Source organism: Carassius gibelio, chromosome A11, assembly GCF_023724105.1.
Source record: "Carassius gibelio isolate Cgi1373 ecotype wild population from Czech Republic chromosome A11, carGib1.2-hapl.c, whole genome shotgun sequence".
Taxonomy (NCBI): Eukaryota; Metazoa; Chordata; class Actinopteri; order Cypriniformes; family Cyprinidae; genus Carassius; species Carassius gibelio.
The window spans coordinates 11,722,072-11,739,896 of NC_068381.1; the positions used below are offsets into that span (position 1 = coordinate 11,722,072).

At 38.3% G+C, this 17,825-nt stretch overlaps 1 protein-coding gene across 4 annotated transcripts in view; it reads left to right on the forward strand.

Moving 5' to 3' along the window:
* The first annotated feature begins 3,273 nt into the window (after positions 1-3,273).
* The window catches only part of LOC128022362 (plasma membrane calcium-transporting ATPase 1), an 80,838-nt gene continuing 66,286 nt past the window's right edge, over positions 3,274-17,825 (forward strand). For 2 of the 4 annotated variants that reach the window (XM_052609832.1, XM_052609830.1), the window contains exon 1: positions 3,287-3,932. The gene's annotated coding sequence lies outside the window, so the exon portion shown is untranslated. Of the gene's footprint in view, positions 3,933-4,453; positions 4,604-17,825 lie in introns of those variants that run through there. The other 2 variants (XM_052609829.1, XM_052609828.1) reach the window with 2 other exon arrangements.

Genomic DNA, 17,825 nt, shown 5'->3' on the forward strand with positions numbered 1-17,825 from the left:
TTAGTTAACTGACCTTGCAGAGCTGGTTCATGAGACCTAAAAGGGGCAAGACTATTTTTATGGCACAGCTGAGATGAACAGTAAGGTTTGAATGAATCATCTTTCAGCCCATTAGCAATGAAGGTCCATACATCATAAGAAAGCATTGCATTTTTTCACTTTAAAGAAGATTTTTGACCATCTGTGCAATGTGGCTGTTCTGTAGCACTCATACATCATCATCCATCCCATGTGTGTTTGGTAGGAGGACAATCAGCGGTTTATTCTTGGCTGCCAGCTGCATTCTCTAACCTTCTGCAATCTACTGCTGCAACAACACTTGTATCAAATGTAAATATGCCATTTCAAAATCAGATCTATGACTTATAGGAGCAAAAATGTCCTTTGGGATGTTCCCCTATGCTTCACACCATACATGTTGAGTTTCTGCTTTCCAAGGGGAACATTTGTGTATTGGGAGCCTACACTTTCTTAATGTAGTTCTTCAGATCTGTTGACAGCCTGCCTATGTAAATACTGGTATGTAAAATAGCCTTGAGCATTGACGTGTAGATGAACAAATAACAGAAAACCAAATACAGCAGATGATTATTGGAAAGGAAGGAACACTGATATTTTTTGCAACACTATTTGGCCTGTGAGCTTTTAAGTGGTGCCTCAAGATGCAAGGAGAAGAAGATTACTACATGAAGTTTTAGTTCTCCTTAGCATCTAAATAAATGATGACTTTGCACAGTGTAACAAGCCTGATGTTGCAATATCATCAGCCGTGGGGATCTAATCTTTTAAAATGATCACAAATGTCTGTGCACCAATGCAACATTTCGACCTCTTGGTTTTCATCAGGACTGAGTGGTGGAAATTTGTTGACTTTTACTTTGGAGTATTAATATCAGTGTGAAGTTTTACCCTTTTCAATCTATGTTGGTTGCATTGTGCCCTATACATGATATAACTGATATGGATTTAAATTTCATAGTCAAGCATGTACGTATGTGACATTCAGGAGAGTATATCTTCCTTGTCCTATCTTGCTGCTTCATTTCCTGTCTTCTGTTAAGCATTAATAAAATATTCTTAGCACTTTCATCTCAGAAAGATGAAGGGTTTTCTTTTTAAAACAGTATTACAGCTTTTCTAAACTAAACAGTGCCAATCGCACTATAATTGTGAAACTCATAAGGCCCCAGCCTCATTATATAAATGCTACAGTTACAGAACTGTCCAAGGAATAAAAACATCTGAATCTCAAAAGACATGGTGCAGTCACCCTTTCAAGAGTATGCAATAATGACAGAATTATAGGTAACCATGGCTACCAAACAGTAATGGGCCACCTGTGGGCTACTAGTTAAAGTGAGGAAGCCAGCATGAGCTTAGTTTCAAAACACTGATAAAATTGCATGTCTGGCTATAATATAAATGTTGTTTGTTCACCACTATGTAGGCCCATTTGATTACAGTTCTCTTGTATCATGTTACAATTTTCAGTTATCATGCCCTTGGTCCCAAAAAAAAAAAAAAAAAAAAAAAAAAAAAAATTCCCTGGTGTGAAATGTGAGATCTTAGTTTTCAATCCCTCCCATTCTCATTTTGAAACAGGTAGTTTGAGCAGTTGCCAAATACGTCTCTCCAATGTTCAAAACCATGTTGAAGTAAAACGACAAAAATCCTAAATTTGATGTTACGGTAGTTCTTCTTTTTTTTTTCCTGCCATTTGCAACTTGAAATCATTGCTTACAACCATCTACTCTACATGACTGTGTAGAAGTACTTGGCTGATACTTTACTTGATCAATAACATTAATAGTGAAGTGACATTCAGCCAAGCATGGTGTGAGCACCATAGACAGTAAAAGAAATGGACACAGCGACCCCATTGGAACTCAATTGAGACAAATGAAGCCCAGTTTTAGCGTTTTTTAGCACTTCCGTTTCTGACGCGCAGACTCAAACGAAGCTTGACGACGTCAGCAACCTGTCTGCCAGATGTAAATCTTCTAAATGGCTGTGCGTGCAAACTGCCATCGTTAATCTTGGAGAGACGGCGAACTTGAGCGGGGAGTTCTTTGTCGTGAGTGAGCAGGAGTAAGTATTCTGATTAATTATTTTGTATAGTATTTTAAAATGTAACGCCAGTACGCCATATTAAGTTAATTGCCTGCGAGCTTCTCCTCCTGTCTGTACGGTAATGCGACAGAGAGCCGAGTGGTTATGACGCAATCGTTAGCCTATTTTTTACAAAAACTGTTTCTACAGGGCCATAATGTAACATAGAAGGTAATGGAGCCCTTTATACATTTTCGTGTATCTTTAGAAATAAATAATGGACAAACAGAGTCTTTAAACGCCTCAGATGTAAAGTTATTCGCTGTCAAAGTGACGCCAAAATGAATGGGAGTCAATGGGAATGCTAACGCAAGTGAAGTTCTGCTAAAAGATGGCAGCCCCCACCCGACTTCAACTTCCGGTCGAGTTCCTTGCCCCTTGGTGAGCACACACCCGGAGCAGTGGGCAGCCATTTATGCTGCGGCGCCCGGGGAGCAGTTGGGGGTTCGATGCCTTGCTCAAGGGCACCTAAGTTTTGGTATTGAAGGTGACAAGAGAACTGTACATGCACTCCCCCCACCCACCACAATTCCTGCCGGCCCGGGACTCAAACTCACAACCTTTCGATTGGGAGTCCGACTCTCTAACCATTAGGCCACATTGGACATTAGCAAACCAACTTGAGATGCATTTCCGCCACCTGATGGACTGGAGTGATGTGAATTTTCGGTTGCTATGTTAGGACTACAATTGCCTTCTGACTTGTCAAGCACATACACACGCATCCTTGTGGTAGTTGTAGTACTTCTGTAGAAATTTGTTGCAAACTTTTTTTTTTCAGTAAATAGGCTACGGCTGTAAAATTTACATGTGAAATACGACAAATGTATTCATTTTAATCAAACACAAAACCGCTATAAAAATCGAAATGATATAAAATTAAATAAAAGTTGCTGGCTGGAAAATGCTAAATCTCTTCTGATTTTCAGGACTACAAAATAAAAAGCTCTCGACACCGCTGGCTTTATGAGTAAAATCAGGTTCTGATCAATTTTAATCGTGTAAAAGTATCTCTGCTCCAAACAGTGTCGCGCCACTGCGTCCAAGTTACATTTCTGGCTTTATAATTTACACTGTTTAGCAACTCGAGCTGTTGGGAGTTCCAGTATCTGTCCATTCATTTGCTTCAATGTTCCTTATGATCCACCTTAAACGACTGATCCCACACAAGTCCCTCCCTCTCCGCCGCAGCTCTCCCAGCCCTCAGACGAATCTCTCTATCTTCCCTCTTTCGATTTCCAGCCACGGCAACCAGTGATTTAAGCTGTCTATTTCGTTGCGCGAAAAAGATTGCGTTTGTCCGCGCTTTTCCCGGCGGGTAAACGGGAGGACAACAAACAGAGCAGTTAATACGTAGAAAACAAGGCTGAAAACCAAACAAAACTTGGATCTGTTGCGTTAGCGTTCCGTAACCAAAGCGGAACATACCTCAATCTCTCTTGTGATTATTTCCTCTTTTCTCTGGACGAGAAAAGGCTGTTTACTTTGGGTTCGAGCAGACGGGCTTTCTTACTTCTCAGAGGCGTGATATAAAACGTGTTTAGCCTAAACGCGACAGGCACACATTTTGCACGTAGGAAAAGCGACTAATTCCATCCTGCTGGTTGACTGGTATCGATTCTAAAGTTAGTTTTCAGATGCAGAGTAAACAAACACGGGTTGCAAGCGAAAAAAAGACATTGACTATCCGTGCAAGCGTTTACTTGGAGACCTTTTGTGTGTTTCTTCATTGAGAGTTTCGAGGAGAAGGCTTGTTTTTGATGCGCTGAATGAGAAAGAACATGTGCGGCTTTCACCTCTTCTGACAACCCTTCAGACCCAAGGTAGGTTTGTTATTTTTCCTGTTTTATTCTACTCATTTCCTTCCCTTTGACTATCCTATCCACAGGTGTGCGCGTGCATGTTCCATCTTGTTCCGCAGAGACGCGCCGTATTTGCTCACGAGACCTGTTTTTGCCTGTTGCAAGTAATCATTTCTGCACAGCTTTAAAGTGAGCTATTGAATTGTTTGCAGATATTACACTAGTTTAACTGTGAAAATTGTTTTTTTTTTGTATTCCACTAACGTGTCAATTTCATGTGAACGCTACGCGTATCGTTCTTGATTTTATTTATCTATGTATTAGCGTATTTTAGTGACATTTCATCATTTCTGTCAGTGCAGTCATATTATGTTGCGTTGTGCACTACTGGCTAACAGTCTTTTTTTAATGGGCAGAAATAAACGCGTGCATTTCGTGTGAAGAGCAAAAGAGGCTGCTGATTGATAAAGAGGTAACCAGTCAATCCCTCTGACGTCACCAGCCTGGGTAACGTCCACCGCGCCTCTCTCTGGGTGTGTCCTCGTGCTATTGCGTCGAAAGGGAAACCCTGCAATTTGTTCTCCGTGAAGAGCTTCGATTCTCTTTCCTGTAAGGAGAAAAAACCCTGCCCAGTTGTGTCAGAAAGAGAAGAACACGAGGCACATAGGCTTTCTGGTTTGTGTAATGTTAAAGTAAGTTACGAATATTTGCATATCGTTTGCGATATCGATGGTTTAAAGATCTCTGGGTGTCTTGTGATCGTTAGCCTCAGCAGCCCGAGGAGATGATAAAACGGTGACATTAATCGTGACAAATGGCTTTAAAATATCAAATTACGTTATAAGCCCCCTCCCTCCATTACATCAAATTTTAATAAGAGGAAATTCAGCTAAAAATGAACGTTTAGCAGAATGCATCAGTTGTTAATTACTTCCATTTAATGTTTTCCCATACAATGAGATTTGATGTGAGGCTGTCATTCTGACAAACATCCTTTGTGTTTCACAGAACAACAAAAAAATCGTCAAACAGGTTTTAGACAACATTAGCGTAAAATTGTTTCATTTTTGGATTAACTATTTGTGTAACGTACATGGTAACTTACTCTCGTGAAGTCCACTTCAGGACTCCTGACCCTCAAAAGGTCAGGTTATGTTTATTGTTTTTAGGTTTAAACTTGTTTTTCCCTCAGGCTAAAATGTTATCTTGATGTTTTGGAGGGCAGAACGTACTGTGAGACAAATCATAGCAGGTTAGTTTGTTTATCATGTCACATTCACAGTCTACTTGTGTGTAAACTGGAAAGCCACCTTATTGTTACACGGCCCACAGGGGATGTTCAAAAGCTAATCTTTTGCTTGTGTGAGGGTGAGGTGAATATAGGCGAGATGTTTCGTATGCCCTCAAAATAATCAAGATAAAGGTCAGTCCTTCCTTGAGAGATATGGTGTGATCACATTTAAACCTATCCCATAATCTAGGAGAATCCATCCCATGCTTCAAGTATTGTTATTAATCAAAGAAGAGTGATTGAAACTCACTTAGATCACTGTGTCATCATGTGTAAATGTGGGAGCGTTGTGTGTTTGCACAAATACAGTTTGTGTTTCAGGGGAATTTATTAGTAATTAGTAAATATTTTTCTCGAGGACATTAGTAAGCAGATATCACAGCCGAACAAACACTTGTGTAAGCGTTCATGTGTGTGGGTGTGCTTGTGCATGCTTTAACCTTTACATAACCTGTAGGGCGGGGGTGTTTGGAGCTATCAAGAAGTTTTCCTAAGTTATTACTCCAGCCAACTGATGCAATTAATTGTTGTACATGTAACATGTTGTTTACCCTGCAGAGCATCTGTTCCCTCTAATTAGGGGAGAATTGTACTGTTCAGCCTCCCTCCTCAGACAGGGACACTGGTGCGCAACGACTAATTTGACTGTTGTTTAAACTTAAGTTTTGTAATCCAACTAGTCGACTAGTCTAAAAGCAAGAAACCCCCCAAAAGATAGTAAAAAAAAAAAAAAGTAACTTTGTGCATACATATTTGTATATAATAGCCTACATTTGAAATAATTATTCTATGAATCAAACTGTCAAATCCCTCAATGAATTCCGCGAAAAATAGGTCATACTTATGCCATAGCCTACACTTGCCTCATGTTATCATCATTTAATTTTAGGCAGTTGTGAAAAAAAAGAGCACACACTCAACGTCAGCCAATGCTTATTATTAAATTAAGCTGGGGAAAAATGCAGAACAATGGAACAGATTTCTTCATCTTCATATAACGTTAGCCAACATATTAAAACACATAAAAATCGGCTTTTAAAAACATACTTCATCTTGTAGGCTATATCTTCTTAAAACAAAACAAACAAAAAGAAAGACAGGACTGGAAAAAAAAAAAAAAAGCGTGCTCTGCGGGAACCGAAGTCGCTTGCACGCAGACGGGCGGTGCCATTGAATTTTGAACAAAGGTGCTGAGGGGGTGCTTGATCACTGACGGGGAGCTGGGCAAATCAGTGCTCCACACTCATTATTCCCACTGGTTGATCTTTTGCGACTAACTGGTCATGAGCACAAGGGTTTATTTTTTTATTGTATTTTTTTGCGCTACAACATGGGATTAATCAATGCATGCTGATGAACTTTTTTCATAGTTTGTAGTTAGGCCTATATGGAAATGAAAGTGGTTAACATTCAACCGTTCTTTTTGATCATTATCAGTAGTATTATTTTTGATTTTGAATTTTGTGAACGGGAGTCCCTCTTTTGCTCTGTTATAAGCACGGCTTCGATGCTTTCACTTTGATTTCACGATCTTGTCACCTTTTACAATAAAGGATAAGACTAAAACAAAAGATCGATTCATTGTTATATTTTCATTAAAAAGCACAGCAATATTAAAACAAGATACAATGACAACCTTAACAAAAACGAACAACATGCTGTATAATCACTAAAAAATGGCAGAAAGTTTAGCAAACACTAAGGACTTTTGTAGCTTAAAAAAAAAAAAAGTTTAATTCTTACAGTGAAGACTCCGGTTTTATTTTACATTTGATTATTAATTTCTGTAGTAGGCTGTAAACTGCTTGAGACTTGCATAAAATAAACATTAACGCAGTTTGTTTCATTTGTATCTTTTTAGTCTATTGAATTTGTCCTTTGCTTTTTATTACTGACAGTTTTATTATTTTCTATATTTTTCAATAATTTTTTTGGGGACATTTTGTTTGTTTGAAATTCCGCTGGTCTCTACAATGTAGATATCATAGCAACCGTATTTACAGAAAAAACATATTTGATATGTATCACTTTCTTTAAATAAATAGCTCATATACAGTTTTGGTCATATGTCTCCCTCATAATAGTGTTAAATAATCGTGATTACAATATTGACCAAAATAATATTGATTATGATTTTTGTCATAATCGAGCAGCCTTAGTTCAGACTGTTGTGTTAAAAACAAGGGATTGTTTTGCATGAAACAGTGTTGGGATACCTGTTGAATTGGGCTAAAATGGAAAATAAGGCCCTTGTTAGTGGAAGTAGAAGATCTTGCATGCTGTAACATAAGGATGCAATTTCAGTTGAATCTAATCAAAACGTGCTCTGGTATCATTTCATGGAAAAAGCTGGAGAAATATTTTGTATTTAGAAATTTGATTAAAGGAAAACAAGCCTATTTTTAGGACCTTCAAAACATTTTGACATTGTCTAATTACCTGTAAATAATGCCGCTCCTTAAATTCTAATTACCATTGTGCATTTGGAATTTTTGTGACATTTTGAATTCCCAAATACTTTTTACTGTACATTGAAAAAAAAGGAAAAAAAAAAACAGCATACATTTCTGTATTATGGTAATAAGAATAGCAGGAGGGGCTTTAAAGTGCTTTTCAAATGTTATTTATATTTATTAAAGATTACGTGGTCACGTGAATAAGTAATGAAGTGTTTTTAGGATATTAGCACTGTTAAACAGGAGAACATTTGTACCAGGGTTAAGTGTGGCAGGGTTAAGTGTGGCAGTGTAATGATTACAGAGGTCAGGTGATTCTTAGCATCTGCATGTTGTTTCCTTCTCCTCTGTCAGATGCGATGGTGTGCATGCTCAGGTCTGATGGCAAAAGAGCATGACCAATGAACCTTGCAGAGATGCTGCGAGTCACATTGGCTCAGCTTTGGTGTAATGGTGAATGCGCAAATAAATGCATGAATAATTTTGCATTAGTGGTGGGGTTCCACGGAGCGTGGATGCATGTGGAAGCAAGGTTGCCCAGCATGGAGTGGCAGGAGAAAGATCTCTGCTGACTGAGATAAAAAGAGTGGCCTGCCTGTAACAGATGCTCATACTCCTTCGCCTGGAAAAACAAACATGCTTTTTTATTGTACGTTCCAATCACAGTGAGCTTCAACACTTCTGTTGTTATCACCTGGGAGGACATACCCCCAAAGATGTGCTTTTTTTCATCTAGTTTTTCGTTTTCCTCTTGCCTTCATTCAATCACTGCATTTCTCTTTCCCTTCCTATTCTTTTCTGTCTCCATTTATCTTTCACCCTCCCACTTCTGTGTGATGTTTAATGAAATACTAGGGGTGTGTTTGTGTGTACAATGTTTGAGTGTGTGTGATTCCTGGTGATTCAGCAGTTTTTAACGGTGTTTGCATTTGTATCAATAGCTAGTAAGTGAAGAGAGTGTGTGTCCTTAAGTGTGTGTTTGTAAACATGACAGATACCATTACTGGGTTTCCAGGTTCTGGGATGTGTTTCCAGGTTCTGTTTCTGCTCTTAATGTAATCACAGTGCAACATATTGGATGCTTGGGTAGGTACTGCATTACATGGCAAAGTGGTTGTCATACTTGTCTGATTAAATATGTGTAACAACTCTCTACATTGCGTGTAAATCACTTGCATATGCGACCAAATTTTACTCTGGGCGACTAAATTATGTCTATTGTTAGTCATTAGCTAATAAATTCTTAGATTTTACTCGATAGTGTGTGTGTTCAAGGCTATTATAAGATTAGCAGATTTTCACTTGGTGAACACTGACTGAGCGCTTCAGAGTTCTCTCTCCATAAGTGATCTGTACTTTTCAATTATTCTGAATGGACGCACAGCACACCTGTATCTGACGCTCTGTAAACTCTGTGTGAAGGCGCAAGAATCGCCATCGCTTTGCTGATAGCGCTGTTTCTCACACATGGAGAGCGAGGGAGTCTCACCACGCTGAATCGACACGCTATATTTAAACTATTATTTGTTGTATTTTCTTGTCAAAATAATGGAGTTCATTTAGAATTATTCAACTTTTCCGAATAAGCAGAAAATATGCCGGTTTCTCCGGTAGAGAGCAGAGCTAATGCGCAAATGGCAATTTCATTGGCTGGTGCTCGTCTACTACCGTCCCTGTTTGGTCAATTCTACCGAATGCAGACAACGTGATAAATATTCATGATCCCAGCAGCTCATCAATCCATAATGCATTGTATATTGTTAGTATGGTAGTAGAATTAGTAGTAGTATATTTTAATAAATAATATGATCTATTACAATACATATATTAATTTTTTTACAGAAACCCAAAATGACACATATGCATTCATACATGGTTATCAAGTTTTAGTTCTAATCACTAAAGTTATATAATTAAATAGTGCTTAATACCATAATATAATGCTTGACTGACTGATTAAGAAGCTAATTGAGCATATTTGAGGTAAACCGTTTTTTTTTTTTTTTTTTTTGCATAATGCATAAGTGATTAATGACAAAAATTGTCATTTTTGGGTCGAGTATCCCTTTAAGTCTCTGTGGTATATTTGTAGCAGTATCCAAAAATATATTGTATGGGTCAAAATGTATGCTTTTTCTTTTATGCCAAAAAACATTAGGACATCAAATAAAGATCATTTTCCATGAAGACATTTTGTAAATTTCCTACTGTAAATATATCAAAACTTAATTTTTGTTTAGTAATATGCATTGCTAAGAACTTCATTTGGACAACTTTAAAGGTGATTTTCAATTCAATATGAATTTTCAAATAGTTGTATCTCGGCCAAATATTGTTCTATCCTAACAAACCATGCATCAATGGAAAGCCAATTTATTCAGCTTTCTTCTTCTTTTTTTTTAAATTGATGTATAAACCCCAATTTCAAAATATTGACCCTTATTTTGTGGTCCAGTCACACATTGTGTTCTCCTGGTTTTGTTAAGCCTGCAATGTAAAATGCTGCTGTTGTGTTTCATACTGTGTGGGGTTACGAGGCATTTAGCATAAAAATAAAATTGGAGATGCAGCCAAGCAAATTTTCAGGACCTAGTTTACACTCCAAGTAGGGCTGCTAGATTAATCGCATGTGATTTTCATTCGCGTCTCGTTAGTAAAGCAGTAAATATCCATTACCTGCTTTCAAATGGAGCGTCACTTACTACACAGAGCCATAGTTCTCTGACAAGCTACGCAATATCGCATCATAATCGCAGAGGAATCGCATGTTATTATGAACGCGATATTGCGTAGCTTGTCAGAGAACTACGGCTCTGTGTAGTAAGTGACGCTCCATTTGAAAGCAGGTGATGGATATTTACTGCTAATCAAAGAACTGGCTTTACTAACAAGACACACATGACAATCGCGAATGCGCTTAATTGTGCAGCCCTAACCCCAGGCGAAGCAGTGCCTTTGAATGCAGTACTTTTAACATTAACAGATAAATGAGCCTTTTTATAATATTCTGTTATACTGGGGCTGTTTCTTATAATTTAGTGAGAGAAACTGGCCTTAGCTTAATGAGACGGCAGCCTTCTTGACTTTATCAGAATGATAGCGCTGTTCCTGCAGCCCACGCTGCAATGGCAGTTACATAACGATCACTGATGTCTCCCTGTGCAACTGTTAGTCAATCGACAGGTCCCACGTTCAACCTCCACTGATGGCCTTGTACTGTGGGCCATGGTGGGCGGCATAGAGCCTGGGTGGAAGATTGAATAAAAAATTGTTTTTCTTTTTTTTTTTTAAAGACCATGACAACAATGACAAAGACTTGTAAAGAAAATTCCCAATCAGGGCAGCTTACAGAGATTGCATTCATTGTGTCATCTTTAAACGCATCATGTTCCCACTTGTGACACATTTAAGGAAGAGAATGAATAGGGTATTAGTCTGAGGTACAGTGGTAGTCATCATCAGCCACAGATGAGCAAGAGCCTCAGATGTAACATTCTTCAAATGAACCTGCCAAAGGTACTTTGTGTACGATTTGTAATTACAGGCCCGAAACTGATGTGAGAACATTTGTTATTTTTTCATTATTATTCTCCCATATTTAATTTGAATTGTATTGAGAGAGAGAGATTCACTTCCTGTGATGGCCGTGTTGAAATCAAAGCTGCTAACGAACAGAAAACAGCGAAACAAGCATGGACCTATCCACTGTCAAAAACACCATTCCTCAAGATTTAGCAACCTTGTCAATGTCTCTGGCATTTTCTGACCAACCCCCATTCATTTGAAAGATGAAAGCTGTCAGATGCCCTTGTGAGGCAGTGAGAATGAGATTCGGATGAAGAGAGAGAAGTAGGGTGAAAGGGATTAATGTCTACGACAGTGTGACGGACCCATTAAACAGATACACTTAGATTCCTAATTAAATGTTTTAAAAGACAAGAGTGAGGGAGCGCTCAATTACTGAACTGATTGAGGGTATTTGGAATAAACAGTTTTGCAGGTTGGTTACAGCACACAACCAGCAAAGCATCGCATCACAAATAGCCAAATCGAACTGAATCGTTTTATATAGTTCACGTCTCCAATACGCATTAATCCACAAATGACTTAAGCTGTTAACTTTTTTTAATGTGGCTGACACTCCCTCCGAGTTAAAACAAACCAATATCCCGGTGTAATTCATTTACTCAAACAGTACACTGACTGAACTGCTGTGAAGAGAGAACTGAAGATGAACACCGAGCCGAGCCAAGATAATGACTCGTTCACAAGTCAAGAACCGATTGCATCAGTTTTTGGATCACCAGTAGTTCTTTCGGACAGTTCGATTCAATAAACTGGTTGAAGAAAATGGTTCACCTGTTGCTTAGCTAACTGCTGCTGTAGATCCTGACTGAGCTGATGAAAGCCTCTTTAAGTTCTGTCTCACCACCTCGGAAGTTGGTGTCTTAGTCTGAATATTACTCTGCGGGTTTCCCACATCGACCTATCACCATGAGGAAGGCATTACTGTCCATCGCTGTCAGAACTTCGAGGTGCACTGCCCAAGTGGTCAGATATTTGAATAAAAGGTCCCATCTCTTCGCTGTCCGATGTCCCACCTTGACCAGTGGTCCAAAACAATCCATTCCAGCTGAATGGAATGCAGGTTTAAATAACCGAAGTCTAGGTGGAGGAATATTGACCATTTTCTGTGTTGCTTTACAGCATTCAAGACATGTTTGCTGGTGTTTCTTTACGGCTTCTCTGGGTTGAAAGAACCTTCTCAGGGTGTTCTGCACTTAGATCGAGGCCTTCTAAACATCCTCTGAATCGACTAGATTGCTGGCTTGGTCGCATTCTGGAGAGAGACAAAGGAGTTGGCTGTTAAAATGAACGGGCTTTCTACTCTTTAACAGTTGGTAGTCTTCTGGGAAACTGTTCATTTGGGCCTTTCTTAGTGCAATCAGCTCTGCCTTTTGGTAAATACTGGCTGGATAAGAAACAATCTGCACTGCCACCCCATGCAGCTCCTGTGCCACCAACTCAATTCAAAGTCCTTCCAGCTGCTAAATTTGGAGGGGGCTCAACTTCTCACGTGTTGGATGAGAAACAAAACGGACTAAACTTTGACACAACTGGAATGTTTTTTTTTTTTTTTGTAAAGTAGAACTTGAAAAGACAGAAGTAAATGTCAGTTCTGTATAGGATGATTATTTTTATTTTACCTTAAAATTACATTTGACATTAATTTGATTTAAAAATCACCTGCTGTAGCACACTGAAATGTTTCGTTCATCCAATTAAAAAATTTGAGGGTAATGATACACATCTAAATTTTTTTTTACTTGAGACAATAGTTATTTATTTTTCATGGTCTCAGGTAAAAAAAAAAAAAAACATAGATGTGAATCATCACCCTAATTTTTTTTTTAATTGGATAAATGAAACACTTTGCATCTTTGTTTTATTCGTACCAACATTATTTGATTTTAACATTTTGGAATAAATGTATTTAGATAGCATACTTTTATTTAGTCTCACTGGTAAAGACTTTTTTTAAATTTAAAACCAAATTTTAAAACTAAAACAAGTACTGAATGCTGATTAAGAAACATCTTACTGAATGTCTGTTGATTGTGTTGTCTGGATTGTAGAAACTATGCAGTTGTTGCCTTTAATTTCACATGGTTACAGTTAATGTTTTAATTTAAGGCCAGTTCTATGTAGTTTCTACCCAATTCAAATACAAAAGCTAAATACTGATGTCTGTACCATCCATGTTTGTATTAAATGTAGTCTGCTTACTGTGCAGTTACTGCCGTTAATTTCATATGGTTATGGTTATTGTTTTCAATAGCTAAAAGCCAGTTTGGCCAATTAAATACCAAATAAACATCTTGTTTATGCACACTTTCCTTCTTTTTTGTTTGTTGCTTAAAGATAAATAAAAAAAATCGGTATTGGAATCGGGCAGTTTGCTTATAAAAAATTGGTATCGGAATCGGCCATGAAAAATCACACATTTTCTTTTCAGTGTTTACAGAAGACATTTTCTTTTGAAACGTTTTTGTTTTACAAATCGATGACAGGTAATCTTCTCAGTAACAGGTTTTTTTTTCTCAAATTCGGCAGTGTTGAATGTTGTTGTTTTTTTTTTTTTTTTTTTTGATGAGCTACTTTTTGCTTGTGGTATTTGGGGATGTTTTGCATCCATCTTAGCTCTATCATGGACTGAAACTGTTGTGATGTTGGTTCCATTCAGTGTGACACACACAATAATATTCATGGTTTGGTAGTGAATATGGAGGTTGTGGAAAGCACAGGGAAGGTAAAATGGGTCAAAAATGCACAAGTTTCCAAAACCCACACAGTTGCTCTCCACACAATAACTCTTCAGTATTCAAGGACAGGCTGTAGTAAGAAATGAAATGGTACCATGTGAGGCCCAAGTCAGAGACGACTGCAAGGAGGAGTCTTTGTAGATATTCTCCTTCCCAACTTTTTCCACTGCTACATAAAGCTGACTGTTTATTTGGTTTGTGTGTGACAAGCAGCATAGGAGATTGTGGTAAGATTCGCCTAGTGTTGGACAAGAATATATGTATTTCTTTTTTTCAGTCTTCATCACCACTAAAAAAAGGGGTTTTACAAGAAATTCCATTACCCCATTTAAGAAAAAGCCCCATTATGGTTCCAAAATGTTCTGTGTTTGTGAAGTTGCTAAGTTGCTTAATGGTCAGACTTGTAAGATCTACATATGCTAGCATATTGTGACATGCTTTTGTGCAAGGGGAGCATCTCTGGAGCACCCTGCTCTCTTCCAGATTTCAACCAAGTTTCAACCAGACATCTGAGCGACTGAGAGGTTAGCTCCACTGAATTTGTGGAACCATTTACAATTCATTTTAGTGCGAATTATAAATGTTTCATGTAGCTTGGAGTTTAATTTTATGCAGCATTGTAACAGAGTGTCTGCCAGAAGATGGACTGCTTTGAATTGAATTTCCTACAGGGTCATTAGCTGACATTGGGTGTGCCTCTGTGGTCAAGTCTCCTATTAGCCAATCTCCCTGCAGATGTCAAAGACTAACCCTAAGATGGATGGGAGCTCACAGGATGCAGCTGGGCTTCAACTGAACAAGGACAAGCTTAAAGTCTTTTGGAAGCTCCCTGTTGCTCAATCAGAAGTATTGATGGTGCGAAAGAGACAACAGATCAGATGTGGCAACTGTTGACCACCTTGAGTGCATCTCCTCATTACACAGCAGAGGGCCTTTACTATATCAAAACAGACCAGACTTTCTTTGATAGTCATTGTGAAAAGATTTAGTTGCTAAACCATAACATCAAGGTGTCCTTTTAATTAAAGGCAGGCAGTGCTACTTAAAATGTGTACTCTATCATAAATGTACAAAGAGAAGACATTTCATATACAGCAAATTCAAGAATATCAGTGATTTTTTGGTAAGGCAGCCATTGAAAAACCTTGACCCTGCTGTTGAAAATATTTAAGCACAGTATTTGGAATATAAACCACAACATATTTTTTTAATAATGTGGTCTGTTGAGGAGATATGTGCTAAGCAATATGTGCTACTTTTCTAAGTAATTGAATATAACTGATCCAGGACCTCTAAGATTTTCTTCAGAAAGTCTAAGAATCTAATAAGTTACTGTAGTGTTGAGTTTATACACTGGGGTTGTATTGTCTGGACAAAATTTCATTCTTGACAGTTTGTAAGACCATCCACAGAAGAAATGGTCCTCAGAGGAAAAGAACATCTTAAGATCCGAAGCTGTCATGGTGTTAAAATCTCATAAAGTGGCATGGATTTTTGAGGTTGTGTGTCTGGTGTTGTCGGGTTTGCGTTTTGGGTGGTGTCCATTAAGAGCATTCTCAAGCATTTCTATGTAGATAGGCCCATTGAACTGAACAAAAGACAGAAGTCACAAGGGTGTGTGTCTGTCTGGGAGTCTATTAGCCAATGACATTTGCTTTTAAAAAGACTCAGTCATTTGTCTAATAAATTGTAGCATAAGGAGCCTCGACAGGAGCTGCCTAGTCAGTGAAGATAACCCTAAAAAGATTCCTGTATGTACGGATAGTTTTCCCCTCTAGAGCAGAATGGGCATTACAAGCATAGAATGTGACATCTGTAGACATTTGTCAAGACTCCATCCATCTATCTCTGCCCAAACAGACATGCTGAGTTCAAAAAGCATTGCAGAGAAAAACTGGAAGGCAGGGAGGGTTGAAGGAGAGCAGAGATGTGTGTGTTTGGTTGGGGTGGGGAGGTGGTTTCAGACATTCATGACATTCATTCCAGTTATTGGTATAACTGTTGATGTGAACTGAGTCACATTGATTGAACAGACAAATCCTTGGTAGTGTTGCAATACGTTTAGACATGTTTTACTGGTGGTATAATTTTCACAAGCTGCAGTGGTCTTCAACTTGGTATGTGTTGAGAGAGGGCATGTTAAGCTAGTGGAAGAGTAAGAAAAGGGCACGTAAATGAAGGAAGAGAATCTGAAACAGCTTTCGGGCTTGCATGTCACACGTTATGGCCGGGCAGGCGTTGTTTCTTCTTTGCCATCACAGAGAGAGGAAACTGCTGAGGTGTTACCAATGGAATATTTTAGTTCTTGAAAAACTCTATGGAGCGTCATAATTAAGATACTGCACAATATTTTTCCATGATTCATAGCAATTTTTTTTGTGATCGTGAATGTTTTTTGCAGTATCTGCGTTATTGTTGCCTTAGGACAGTTTTGGTCATTCAGGATTAGCAGTCAACTGCTATAATGCTGCTGTGCCTGTAGAGAACCGCTGATATTGTAGCACTGACTCTTATGAAGAAGTTTTGCCCATTAGTGGGATGCGTTTATGAACGTTGCATCAGTGCCTTCATTAAAAAACATTATTATTCTACATTAAGTGATTATAATGACTCTGGGATTTGTTCAGCAGTGCTTCAATCATAACCAGCAAGTTACATTAGGCTGCAATTAGCGGAGAAATGTCTGTAATTTCTGGTCTGATTTTTGTGTACTCCACGGTTTATGTTCATTGCTAAATGGTAGTGATTTTATTTGCTTTATTTTCAAAAGTCAAGTTATTTCACTGAATAACTTATTTAATTGAATAGCAGATTACCTGAGGTTGGTAGGCAGATTGTGTTCTCTGGCAAGGGCCAGGAGAATGGTTACAACTAGGGTTGGGCCGATAGACGAGCCATCGTCCATGGCTGATGAACATCACAATGTCAAATGCCTATAGTGTTTTAAGTTTATATTAAATTGTGACTTTTCCAGGTATAAAACTAACACGATTATTTAAAAATAGATGATAAAATTATTAAAATTAGCTAAAACAACTAAAAATCCCACATCATTTTAAGTCATTTTGTATGTTGCTGACAACCCCTTTCCCCTAGAGTAAACGCATACTGAGGCATCCGGAATCATTACAGTGCATTGGCTGTACTGTAATTACCTGACTTTGTGTTGACGACCACACCCATCTCCTAATAAAAACAGCACAGACCACACAGTGAACACTGCTGCTCAATAACACAACTCACAATTAAAAAACTGGAACCTCGCATCTGATGTTGCATTTCAATGCACTTCACTTCAAAGCTCTCATAGTAGTCACTCAGGTGAGATGGTACAATGTCAAGCTGTTGGGAAAAGTGCCACATTGCGAACTAGGTCATGTTGATTTATCCTTTTTGGCAAAACACAAGTCAACTATCAGGACTATCACCTGGTAGTTTTGAAGGTACTTGTATCCTATCCAAACACTTCCTGAATTGCAGTGATGTACCGACAGCTCCTGAAGGCTTCACTATGCTCAGTAAATAGTTGCAGTTCTCATTTCATTATGCTAAACATTTGCGCTAGATGTATTTTAATCTCCGTTTCTTGCAGAGGCATGTTGCTTGAGTATGAATGTTCAATTAAGGGATAGCTGAGGAGGTTACACAACATTAGTTGTGGCATTGTTTTTTTTTTTTTTTTTTTTTAAGCTCAACTGCGGCTCAGCCCTTGCACAACGTGAATGTCAGCATGCGTGTTGATTGTTTTTGTTTAATAACTCTGAAGTTCATCCATTCCATCTATCAGTCAATTTTCTGTAACAGAAAGTACACATCAAGAAGGCACACCCTGGATGCAAAGGTC